Genomic DNA, 13,530 nt, shown 5'->3' with positions numbered 1-13,530 from the left:
CAAAATGCAGAGTGTGAGTGAGCGAATGCAGCCCCTGGGCAGCTATTCGTTGCGAGCAGATGTTTCCGCTCGAGAACATCCGGAGACGCCGAATTAAGAGCAAAAAATATCTCCCGGACGTTTTTCGCAGCTGCCATTTTCACAGTCGAGGTCATTAACACAGCGTTTGCGGCAACATAGTGATTCCTTGGTGAAATATATGCTGGAATTCAGGATATATATACTTTAAAAGCTACTGCGAATGTGTTTTTTTAAGCTTTGTAGAGTTTTTTTAAGCGAGATTTATTGCCTAAGGGCATCAATGATGGGTGAAGGTGTGATGAAAGATTTAGTAGTGATTAAATTAATGGAAAAAGCTAGCTGATTTGATGAAGTCCAGTAGAGAACGATGGTACGGTTCCTGCGTCTAGGCAATGTATGAAGCAGGGTTGCTTGGTGAAAGACCCGCTGCCTTCAGGTGCCGGATCCTTGTAGGCTTGAGAGCTGGGCAGTCCCACAGTAAGTGATGAATGTCGGCTTCAATGTCCTCGTGTTTACATATCGGACAGCCAGGCCGAGGAAACAAATCTCGGTATTGAGGCCACTTCCGAGTGACGGCAGGTGTGAGGGCAACCCCAACCCGGATCCTCCTAAGCGCGCAACCTCCTCTGCACGGGTAAAACCGCGGAATGGGGGGGGGGGGGGGGGTTGTGTGGCGCCGGAGGAGTTCCTTTCTTGATGAAAGGAGGGCAAAGTTGTCCAAATGAAGGAGCCGAAGCAATGATGAGCCTGGAGTCGCGATGCGGGTCGCTAAATCTGCCTGGCTTTGAGAGGTCAGCAGATTCCGTGGGACCCCCTCAATACGTACTGGCTGCGGGATGCGTGCCGCGAGCTGGTGGATGTCCTGACATATCGTTGGACAGCGGCTAACACGTCGTAGCAACCGGACTACTTGAGAAGGGCGTCACTGCGGACGACAATGCAGGTCTAAGGGAGCATAGTTGTAGCGACCACGGAGCAGAGTACTTCTTGCAACGAGCTCAACTGCAACGAGATCAGCACAAAAGGACGAAGGAGGTTCCGTAAGCTGAAGGAGTGTACGATGGGGGGCTAGTTGGTAATCCATGAACTAAGAACGAAAACCACGCAAAGGACGATACACAGGGAAGAAGTAGACAGGACGAGCGCGGACTTGCAACTGTTTATTGAAACACATCTTCCTTCCATCACCAACCCTACGCATGCGCAACAAGCAAACTCTATCTTATCGAGTTCAAGAACTTCAGCTCCTTCTTGTACAGATAGACCGAAGCCTCGCTTACACACTTCTCGGGCCCATATCTATCAATCTGCCAGGCTTCGATGACCTCACGCGTTTTCTGGTCTTTGGCCCTTCCGATTATCTTTGTACGCTCAAAGAGTGGCGTGCATTTATTGTCACAAGAAAGACAGTGTTTGGGCAAATGCATGCCGCTGTGAGAGCCCAACGAATTTTTGTGTTCTTGTAGGCGCTTATTAATGCAGCGTCCCGTTTGTCCCACGTAAACTGAGCCGCAACTAAGCGGGATTTCATACACTACTCCCATTCGACAGGACACAAACTTGATTTTGTGGTTTACACCACAGCCTGCTTTTGTTCTCGTTTCATTGTTAGTTAGCGCGCACAAACGGGACAGCTTACAAGGTGCCGAAAAGAAGATTTCCACACCGAATTTTCCTGCTACCCTCTTCAGGCCATGCGAGGTCTTATGTATATAGGGCAGTACTTCAAATTTCCGCCTCTCACGAATGCCAGATTCTCGAGCACTAGAAATTGGGATGACGGTTCTCAACAGAGACCCGGCAGCGGCCTGCAGAAGCGACGAGGGAAACCCAGCACAACTTAGGCGTGCGACTTGGGCGGAAAAGCTGAGTGAAACCTTGTGAAAACAGGACTTCAGTAATGATGACCTCAAGCAGGATGAAGCAATTCCTCTCTTAATAAGCTTAGAGTGACAGGAGTCATAGGGTAAAAGGGCCTTTTTTGTTCTAGGCATGTACATCCAACACAAGTGGTCCGGTTCACTGAAAAACAATCTCAAGTCCAAGAACTGTAAGCAAGAATTCTCAGGCAATTCCACGGTAAAATTCAAACTGGGAGCCTTAGATTTAAAAGACGTTAAAACTTCATTAGTGACCTCTTGTGGGTTGTCATTGGGATTCATTTTTAAGAGTATTAAAAAGTCGTCTACGTATCGGAAAACTCGCTCGTCCTGTCTACTTCTTCCCTGTGTATCGTCCTTTGCGTGGTTTTCGTTCTTAGTCCGTAAGCTGAAACCTAGAGGTTTGATTCAAGCATTGTAGAGTTCTCAAATGGAGGCTGTCTATACCAAAAAAGCTACTGCGAATGCTTGTTGTAAAAATAACACACTTTCGCAGTAGCTTTTTCGCAAATGGAGGCGTCGACCTAAAGTTATTTTTTTTTATTAACGTGTAGAAGTGTACCCTTCTTTCGGTCCCACCTGCATTAATAAAAGAATAATGCCTTCAGGGAGGCGCAGGTTTTTGACCCGAGTGCCACAACTTGCCAATTTTAACGCACAAGAAGCGGCATTCTTAGAAAGGGGTTCTAGCAAGGAAGGAATGAAAGGGTGCTTTGGTCACTGGTCAGCGTGTCAACTATCAGGATACAGCTGCAGTAATTATAATTTTTTGTCATTTTATTGGCGATGGTAACGAATTTTTTATGGCGCAAGGGCACCTGTGGTCAAAGAGCGCCATGGCTCAAGGTGTTTCGTCTATTCAAGGGGGGGGGGGGGGGGCTCAAAGATCTAATTCCCACGCATTTCACCCTAAATAAGATGAGCATCATGGCAGGGGAAAAATTGTTACCGATTGTATCACCGGTGGGCGCCCGGTGGCAGTGGGGATCGAACCCAACACCTCCCGACTGCGAGGCGAATGCGCAGGCCGCTAGGCCACCGGAGCAGGAGGAGGCGCTCGCGTGTCGTTGACGTAGAACGTATACCCGGTATTCCTAGCACTCTGCCGCGTACGTCTTTCCCTGTCGATAAGAACTGTCATTTTGATCCCTTATTAGGGATTTATTCCAACTTGTGCTAGGGTTACCCTGCCTGTTTCTGTTGTGCTGAGCCTCTTAATTTGAGAGGCGCTCGCCGCCTCCACTAGTTCTATCCAGGTGTTATTCAGTTCAGTTCAGTTTATTTACCTTAAAGGCCCCCTTGTATCGGAGGTATTACATAAGGGGTGGGATTTTAATGAAATGAGCAAACATAACAGCGAATATTATTTAGCACTGAAGGTGATCGGTTACATGTTCTTGAAAAGTAGAGGATGAAGCGATGTTGACGATGTCACGGGGTAGGCCGTTCCAGTCCGTTGCTGCTCGAAAGAAAAATGAAGCAGAAAAGGTGGCAGTATGCGATGGCGACCGGGCAACTTGTAGGGGATGACTGGTGCGGTGAGATATGCGTGCGGCAGTTGTGATATACGGTGACCGATTGAGGGAAGAATGAAATAATTTGTGATAAAGGGTGAGACTTGAAATGCGACGACGGAATGAAAGGGGCGGTAGTCCTGATAATGCTTTCAATGAGGAAATGCTGACGTCATATGAGTATGAAGAGTGGATGAATCGAGTGGCACGGTTTTGGACAGCTTCTAATGCATTAATTAAATAAGTTTGGTGCGGGCTCCATATGGCAGAGGCATATTCTAATTTTGGTCTGATGAGCGATTTATATGCGATTTATATGTTATGTACCCCTTACCCAACCAGTCGCTCCGTCGAGGTACCCATCGGTAGCCTATAGTGCCTTTTTAATACATTTCCGAATGAGGGAATCTATTGGGACGTAGACGGTTACACCCACCAGGCCCAAAATTAAATAATAGATAGACTGTCGCGTGGAGGCGGCTACAAACCAATACATTTATGAGCCACGTATAGGCTTACCACGTGTACCCAGAGCCGAGGTCGCATGATCGATGTACACACTATGGGGCGAGAGGGACTCTCAACCACATAATTTGGGAGCTCCCAAAGTCTGCCGGGGCGGGCAAAAATATTGAAAGTAGAGAAGCCTGGGAGGCCCTGCTAAGAACCTCGGACCATGAGCTCCAGCGCACCGCCACCCATCTGGCGGAAGAGGACGCTATCAGTCAAGGACTGCCGGTCAGCCTCTAACCGCGGACGCGCAACACCCCGTCTCCTAGGCCTGCATGCCGAGGGAAGGGACAAACGACTTTTCTGATGGAAGTAAAGGTTTTTAGGGAATAAAAAAAAAGTCCCGCGAACGTCATCTCACGAGAGCAAACGCTATACGGCGCCGTCGTAGTGCTGCCAGGAATGCTTGCACAAAAAGAAGACACAAAATCAACTCCGTTGCTTCTGTTCAAAGAGAATATTCTCTTACTTCTGAGCACACTGATCTTAATAAAACGCCGCAGAAATGTAGTCTGTTGGCCGTATAACGGTTTAGTCAACGTTTAACGCTGACAAGGTCGCGCTGCCGGGCTAATTGGTGCTGCATTATTTAAACAAATTAGCGCACAAAACATGTGTCTCCTTCGCTGTCCTTTGTCGCTGTTTGTTGCGCTAATTTCTGTACACAGTTTAACGTTGTGTTCTTGTTTAAAGCACTGGATATGACAAGATCGTTGATGCCAGCTCAGTACGCGATGTATTTTTTCAGCAGAGTAAAGCTGGCTGCCAGGCGGCGTTCCCAAAATGTTGGTCACCGCAGTTAGCAAGATTGTGAGTGTTATGAGAAATTGATATATCTGGACTGCAACGAAATTAGGACACCATCCGTAGAATCTTGGGCAAATTGGAGTCGTTGCCAAGGGCAGCGGTTCCTGGATTCTTTTCGTTATTTGGACATGTTTGCAATGACATTCTAAAGCATCTGGAGATATGAATCCTTTTCTATCTCTTTCCGAATTATTAAGCTTTTTAAATGATGTTCTCACGAATGCCGACTGTACTTGAAGCACTAGATTCCTACCAAGCAGCACTTTTGCACCAGTATTTCACTACACCGACAGATAAACTAGTTCAAGCATGTAAGCATGCAATGCTGTACAGCTGCATGTCGATGGTGCTGTCTCGCGGGTACAAAAACCAACTGTTTCACTGGCTGTCACATAGCGGCTCTTCTGTTCTCTGTCTTCAGTTTTTCGTGTCTGCCTGAAGCTGTTCGCTGCTCTGGGTGTTGTGGCCTTCATTGCTTTAGCACTGTGCTGCGCTTTATTTGTGCCGAAAAACGAAGTAAAAATCTAGGAGGGCGATTCTCAGCTCGTTAAAGTCTCGTCTAGTTGCGCCTTGCTTCGCTTTATTTGTTATTGAGCGTCAAACATATGCTGAGCAGCGTAATTAACCACGCACTCGTATGGTATAACGTTGCGCCTTGTAGCAGCAGCCCCATTCTCTGAGTATTTGAGCTGCAGAGTCTGCGGAGCTCAGCGGTCTATCGTCGGTCAGCTGCTCGTAACAGCAGTGTCAGAACAGCCTACATCTCCTTTGGCTACTCCTGTACATTTCCTCAAGGTTTGTTTTCTTTCCTTTTAGCTACGAAACGCGAGAGAAGCGCCGTCTATATGACCTGTAAGGTCCAGAGTGAAATGGCTGCCGGTTTGTTCTGGCGCTTGTGACGTTTGGGCTTAATGTAGAATGTCACAGACGAGCGACAATTGCCTGCAGGATTACAACAAAGCTAGATGATTTTTCCGTCCAGCACACCGCTTACCAAGCTTTCCGTGTGCAGAAAGACTCGCGTTCGTAAATGACGTCATTGATTTGTTAATTTCTTAAATTATGCCGCTGAAAACGTGACCGAGCATTTCTCGAGTGTAATGTTGAAGTTTAGATGACAGAAGACGCAACCAAAAGCGGAGACATATTGCTCACATAACTGAAACTTAGCATTTCAATAACTAAGTGTTCTCACGTTGCGACTTAAAAAGTATCGATGAAGCAGTGTTGATGCAGCTAAACAATAAATGTACAATCCTCTGAGCAACTGTCTGGAGCATATCACAAACATTGGCTCAACTTCTGCCTGAGCCTGCTGTCGGCGAAAAGAGAGAAATAATGCCATGCATTGATGCAGTACAATAGGAAGGCGGCGCTGCGTTTTTAAATATCTACAAATAGAGAAGCGGAAGACCTCGTATACGCCTAAAACGTCGGATTTGCGGGTCATACTGAGTTTATGAGAGTAGGAATTACCTTTTGTAGTTGCGACTAGTCCGTTGGCTTGGAAGCTGACATCGCCGTCAGACAAAGTAAGCAACTACGCTGGGAGGGGGGTGGGGGGTGGGGGGGGGGGGGTCTCTTTGGTATGTTTTTTCACCGTTCTTAGGATATTTTTTTCCAGCTTGGTTTCCGGACAGCGTTCCTTGTGAATTTTTTCTTGCGTTTAGTTGGCAATGAAAGATACGCATCTGACAGCGCACTCTTGTTAACGACGACACTTCGTTATGGTATACTCTTCGCAAGCATAGACTGAGCTCGAACTCAGGGAAGAGATATAGTCGCGCAAAAATGCGAACACGGGCGTATACTGTCCTCGCCGCGGTGGCTCAGTGGTTAGGGCGCTCGACTACTGATCCGGAGCACCCGGGTTCGAACCCGACTATGGCGGCCGCGTTTCGATGGAGGTGAAACACAAAGACACCCGTGTGCTGTGCGATATCAGTGCACGTTAAAGATCCCCAGGTGGTCTAAATTATTCGGCGCCCTCCACTACGGCACCTCTTCTTCCTTTTTTCTCTCAGTCCCTCCTTTATCCCTTTCCTTACGACGCGGTTCAGGTGTCCGCCGAGATGTGAGACAGATACTGCGCCATTTGCTTTCCCCAACAACCAATTTTCATTTTAATTTTCGTATACTGAGGGAACGGGGCGAGCGCTGAATATGCACCAAAACGCACAGCTACAAGTGCTTCTAAGTTCAAACTGATCATCCATGATGACTTGAGGGATGTTACGGATGACATAAGGAGCCCAGGCGGCACCATCAACGATAGTGGCAACTACAACGATCACGAGCGACAGAACATTTAAATAACTCTCGTACCCCTCCAACAGCGTCAGTATATCACTTTGTCCTTTCAGATGTCCGGAGGTGGTCACGGCCGCGTATAATGTGGAGACGGGTTTAATATTCCTAGCTTATATATGGGCACCTCCACAACACCTCCAGGGGGGCCACTCATCGACAAATTCAGGCGCTTGTTTCAATCGCTGGACATCTTACGTGAGGTAGACAGGCTTCTCCATATGTCAGGTTTGTGACAAAATTTCACCGCTCATTCCCGATCGTGCAGTGTAATAACACAGCAAATGAAAAAAAAAATCCCAGCGCATGCCGGGTTGACGAAGTGGCAGGTGTACTAATTGCTGCGGTGCTGCTGCTCGCTACGAGTTTACGGAAACTTTCGACGGCTATCGAGTGAGCTATGTAGCAGCGGCATATCGGGTTAGAGTTCAGTTGGCATTAATCATTTTGAAGGATCTTCAGTTAAAACTGACATTTGATGGTTTAGATTACGGGGTTTAACGTCCCAAAGCGACTCAGGCTATGAGAGACGCCGTAGTGAAGGACTCCGGATATTTCGACCACCTGGGGTTCTTGAACGTGCACTGACATCGCACAGTACACGGGCCTCTAGAATTTCGCCTTCATCAAAATTCGACCACCGCGGCCAGGATCGAACCCGCGGCTTTCGGCCCAGCAGCCGAGCGCCATAACCACTTAGCCACCGCGGCGGCTAAAACTGACATTTGAAATTGCCCGGATGACGCCGGTGTAAAAATCTATTGTTGTTGGAAGCAAGATGAAAGCAAGAGTTTTTGATGAAAATATACGACAACGGAGGAGGCCGGGAGGGGGGGGGGACCTTAACGCCATCTGAAAATGCACTACGGTATGACTGCAAGTAGACGCCCTGTCCCTTTATCTTCCAGCATGATAACAGTGTCGGCAGGGGAGGGCAAAACGGTGCAAGGTATGCATGTCGGCAGGGGAGGGCAAAACGGTGCAAGGTATGCAGCGTTTAAACTCCCCGAAGTTACACCTTGGTAATGAGAGACGTTACAGCTATCAATAAAGGATTTGGTCTCCAGATGTGAACCCTGTAGGGGGGCCAAATCCTGTTCTGTTGAGAGGGTGCGCTGTCAGCTATGGTCACCGGGATTAGGCCGCACCCCTGCCCAGGGTATTTATTTACATCGACACGCGCACTTCTTTTTTTTTTACCGATTAAGAATTGTGGCAGGATCGGGATTCGAGCCGCCAGGCAGATACTCTACCTCTACGTCATCGCTGCGTCCATCGCTTGGTGGTAGACGTAACGTTAAGGAAGAGAGCAGAGTGAACCAGGGAACAAGCGCAATTTAACGATATCACAGTCTAAATAAATTAAAAAAAACTTGAAGGGACATTTAAGCTTCGCCTTAAGGGAATTACGCAATAGCGCTAATGACTTAATGCCCATATATGCAGAATTGTTCATTCTCTACTTAGCATTCATATATCGTGGGAGTCCTGATGCCACTCCTGGCGCAGTGGTGCAGCGGTTAAGCGATGCTCCACTGTACCGGCAGGTGGCTTTTTCAAGCACAGCCACCGGCGGGGCTTGTGCGACCGAGGTTTCTCTTCCCGAGCAACCTCTGGCGATCAATCATTAACTACCATTTGTCACAGTGGCCAGCTTGCTTACAATCCGGTAGGCAGGTTGCGATGACGCCACAGGGTCACATGATCTAGGTGACCCACCTGCCTCCTTGGTTGCTCTCTAGGGACCACCTGCCAGAGTAATTTTTTTTAACTGTTTTTTTGGGGAAAGGAAATGGCGCAGTATCTGTCTCATATATCGTTGGACATCTGAACCGCGCCGTAAGGGAAGGAATAAAGGAGGGAGTGAAAGAAGAAATACAGTGATTTTTCGCTCAAAACGCCGACGCCTACAACGCCGACACCGGATTTTATGGAGAACGTGGTCTTTAAAGCTATCGCGTTAAAATACGGTGTTGGCGTCCGCGTTGTGAGCGAAAAATCACTGACATGTCTCTGGCAGGTGGTACCCAGAGAGCAACCTAGGAGGCAGGTGGGCCACCTATATCAGGTGATCTTGCGACGCCATCACAACCTACCACCGGATAGCAAACTGCCCACCGTGGCAGGCGACAGTTAAATTAATGGTTGGCCACTCGGGAAGTGCAACCTGGGCCATACAAGGCCCACCGCTGGGAGCACCTGCCATCGCAGGGCAGTGGCGTATCACTTAACCGCTGCACCACTCACTACGCCGCGAGTATGAGGGTTTCCAGGGATGTATTAAGGTAAAATAAAGAATTACCTTATGCATATATGGGAATTAACCCATTACGATGTCGCGTCTTAGCTTTAATGCAGAGATTAAGGGTCCCCTCCAATTTCCTTAGACTCTTCATATGCGCCAGGCGTTTTGCACCGTCAGAATGTCTACAGGCTCTGCGCATCGTTTATTTAGCGTCGTAGGCATGGTTAGCCCCGTGATCGACGTCATCATGTAGCAAGCAATCTCATTCGTTACGGATACATGTTGACACTGTTTTTCCTCTAAGCCACAGGAAAAGTAGGCACAGCATAGACCGATTTGTCTAAATCGCAAATTGTGTGTCGTGGAACACAACATCCGATTGGTCACCACGGACGCTGGGAACCTCTGCCCGCGTGTTTTATGCGCGCTGGAAATATTATTCATAGTGTTACGATGCGAAATGTGTTCGTCTCTTTAGATAGGCAAGGCACAGCAACGCACGTGACCTGCAGAGTGCGGTTCCTACGCCGAAGAAAAAAAGACGACAAGCGCAAAGTTTGTTCGCTCCAGACGGCGGGAATAATGCAGGCAACGCCGTCAGTTGTTTGAAAAAGCCGGCGGTGTCGTTGTTATGTGTGCTGAGCGCCTTTTTAAGCACGAGGAAAAGCGAATACCTGTGCGAGTAAAGGAAGGGACGCATGGCGCGATCCGGCGGATGATGGATCGAGGCCAGTCCACTTTCCTCCGCTTACAGCGTGACGGTCGCCCTGTTACTCACCGCAGATGTCCTGGCAGAAATGCGAGCCCGTACGGCGTTCCCAAGCTGTCAGTCTGAGCCAGCCTGGTTGCACCAGCAATGGGCAGGAGCTGGCACGACGGCTGGCGAGAAAGAACGGGCGTTTTGAAGGTTACGTCCTACGCCTCAGTGTAACGCTGCTCCTGGGTCCTGAAAACATTAATTAGTTGACCAACTCCAGCTTTCTCGGGCAAAAAAGTTTGAAAATTGTAACACACTGTTGCAGAAATATTCAAGGTAATGGTCCATTGTCCTGATATATTGCAAAATCCTTTAAAATGTATCCAGCGGTAGCATCAAACACTTAAGACAAGGCTGCCATAGAAAACCAATCAGGAACGCTTTTGACGATAGCAAAAACGTCAATAGAAAAAAAAATACAGGACTGCCGTCGGATGATCTGCGGATATAAAGATTGTTATAGTGATATTTTATGTTATATGGAAAAATTGCGCTTATAAACGGCTTCCTGCTTAAAAATGTTTATTTTTCTTGTATAGCTCATTATATTCACACTTGATGATAAAAAAAAATTGTCACAGTAGAAAGACCTGATGTGTTGCATTTATGGTTCAGCGTTTTCGGTTAAAGCCAAGATCACTTCATTTTGACCGACCCTGTCGAGGCAAGCGAATGTAGAAGTCAAATTTATTTTTGGAAAGTATGATTTTTTCGAGAAAGGTAACCAACTCGGGGATCAGTACGAGAACGTTCATAAATAATGTAACTGCAATGCCACTTGGATTTTTACCGGTAACGTTGTTACTCCAGGAAACAGAATTCTTTCGGAAAGACTGCAGTTGCTTTTTGTGCGGGTGATTAAGAAGTATGAAGGCTCAAGTCAGCAAGTGACGCCAGAGATGGTGACCTCATCCGTTCAAAATTGCTATTGCTGTCCGCAGTAGGGTCAACCTCTTGCCAAGGAGCTGTTTCCGACTTCCGAACTGCCAACAACATTTCGTAATGCCGTCCTAAGTTCAAATGTAGATTCCTCAATAGCGCAATGCTTCAAGTAAAGTAGCATAGGTACAATACGTCGGCTGTATTATAAATGTTCTCAGAGCTTGTGCCACAAACTGTTGCTTTTAATTATTGCTTAATTCGTCGCTACAGGTAGAGAATTTGCAGGAAACTTTAACGAGGATAAATCCACGTGTAGCCAACGCGAACCTTAACTCTCAACTTCACCCCAACGAGGAACGTACATGCGATCAGGCAATATTCGGGCTAAATGTTAAAGTTACGCGCAATCTACCACCGCGCTTTGTCACCTCCCCCCCCCCCCCCCTCTTTCTGCATTTACTATGCAATTTTGCGAAGATGCGTAAGCAATATTGAGCAGCGAGAAATAGTGATTCATCTAATGCATTCGCATCTGCGGTCATTTTAACACAAAGTACGTCCCTCATTAGGAGCTAGGCGTCACCCGCAACTTGGCCAGCATCGCATCAACGGCATTTTGGTAACAGCTGAAGAAGAGGATGAAGACGGCATAGAGGAGACGTCTCCAGAAAAGGAAAAACAAAACAAAAACAGATGTCCCTGGTTTTAACAGTGCGAGGACATTGTGATTGCTTTTAATTATGTAGAAGCCTAATAGCCCACGGATTATAATCGTTCCTACTTTCTATAATTCATAAGCATGCTGATCGACAAGTTTTTGTCCGAATTTTGGCTGCATTTCGAAGCGTTACTAGCTAGAAATGTCGGCCATTTTGAATGCGAAACCATTTTATAACCAAAGTACAACCTTTGCCCGTAAAATTTCGATACTGAGTTCATTAAAAAAATGCGTTTAACATTGAAATCATTTGTGCAGCACCTCTCTATACACAGCTGTCAATGCTTCTTGAGGTCTTGGAAACAGTTGGAAAACTCTTCTTTTGGCAGGGCTGTCAGCTCCTTTGTCATGGCGTCTTGAATGGCCTCCGCGCTCCCCATCCAGCGACCTTTTAGGGCTCTCTTCACACGAGGAAACAGGAAGAAATCGCATGGGGAGAGATCAGGCGAGTACGGCGCATGAGGAAGTACAGTGATGCTGTGCTCGGCGAGAAATTTTGTCACGCTGAGAGCAGTGTGCGGCCTAGCGTTATCGTGGAGAACCCTCAATTGTCCAGATGTCCATAAGTCAGGGCGGCGGCGTTGCAACTAGTGCTTCACGCATGTGTTGGAGCACGCGGATATAAAACTCCTGATTCACCGCCTGCCCTTGTAGGACGAACTCGCGGTGTATGACACCTCTAGTATCGAAAAAAACTATCAGCATCGCCTTTGTTTTGGTCTTCTGTCGCCGCACCTTTCTCGACGCCAGAGAGCTTGTGGACCGGCGCTGTTTGACCGCCATTGTGGACCACCTCTTTGTTTGAGGATCGTATTGAAAACACCATATTTCGTTTTCAGCAATGGTGCTTCGATGAATGCAGCATCATTCTCTCCCTCGGAGAGCAAATCAGCGCTCACTGATGCCCGCGCGTCCTTCTGGTCCTGTGTCAGGGAGTGCGGCACAAGTCTGGCATTCAGCTTTCGTTTCCCCAAGATCTCACGCAAACATTTGGCGGCATGTTGTCTTACTAATGTCGAGGGCATCTGATAGCATGCGGAATGTAATGGTGCGGCCTTGCTGTACGATTTCCCTGATCCGAGCCACGTTGTTTTCATTCTGTGACTTTGAAGGGCGCCCCTGCCTTGTGTCGTCTTCCACCGACGTTCTCCCCGAAACGTACCTCTTGTGCTACTCGAAAACTCGCGCCCGTGATAATGTCTCGTTGCTGTAAACGTCACAAAGGTGCTCATACGTCCGTGTGGCTGTCTTGCCAAGCTTCACACAGAATTTTATGTTTACACGCTGTTCGAGGTGGACGTCCATCTCTTCACATTCCCTCACAGCAGAATGCGCAGACGACTAGTGACAACGTATTTTCTACATGTAGTGCCATCTAACGGTTATCACAGCAATTAACATAAATAGCTCAGGTTAGCCCGCAAAGATGACGCTGCAGATACGGACCAACATTTGTTTTGGGGCATCATTCCTAGAGAAGAAAATAAATCAGTCTCGAAACTTTACGGACAAAGGTTGCATCAGTAAAGGCAGCACTGCTTTGAGCAGTAACTTTTGAGTTGCTTCAATTTACTACTGAAGGAGGCGAATATAACGGACGCAAGCGCATCACAGGGTACGAGGGCAACGTTGCGCTCTGCGCCTTGTCGTATTTCTGCGGCTTAGAGCCAGTCCCGATTGCAACCCGGAGCAAACATTGAACTTAGAGATGCGATCCGCAGCCACAGGTGGCCAGATGAGGTGACATGCCCCATTATGTTGCTAAAATTAGTGACAGTAGCTTTCAAGAAACATTATTAGCGACTGATCCAGCCATGTCACCTCCTGGCACCTAACTGCTATGCAGGCCACTTCACTGTGTTCATTTATATAGCCAATAAAAAGCGAGG

Source organism: Amblyomma americanum, chromosome 4 (genome assembly GCF_052857255.1).
Source record: "Amblyomma americanum isolate KBUSLIRL-KWMA chromosome 4, ASM5285725v1, whole genome shotgun sequence".
Taxonomy (NCBI): domain Eukaryota; kingdom Metazoa; phylum Arthropoda; class Arachnida; order Ixodida; family Ixodidae; genus Amblyomma; species Amblyomma americanum.
This window is presented reverse-complemented; position numbering follows the sequence as displayed.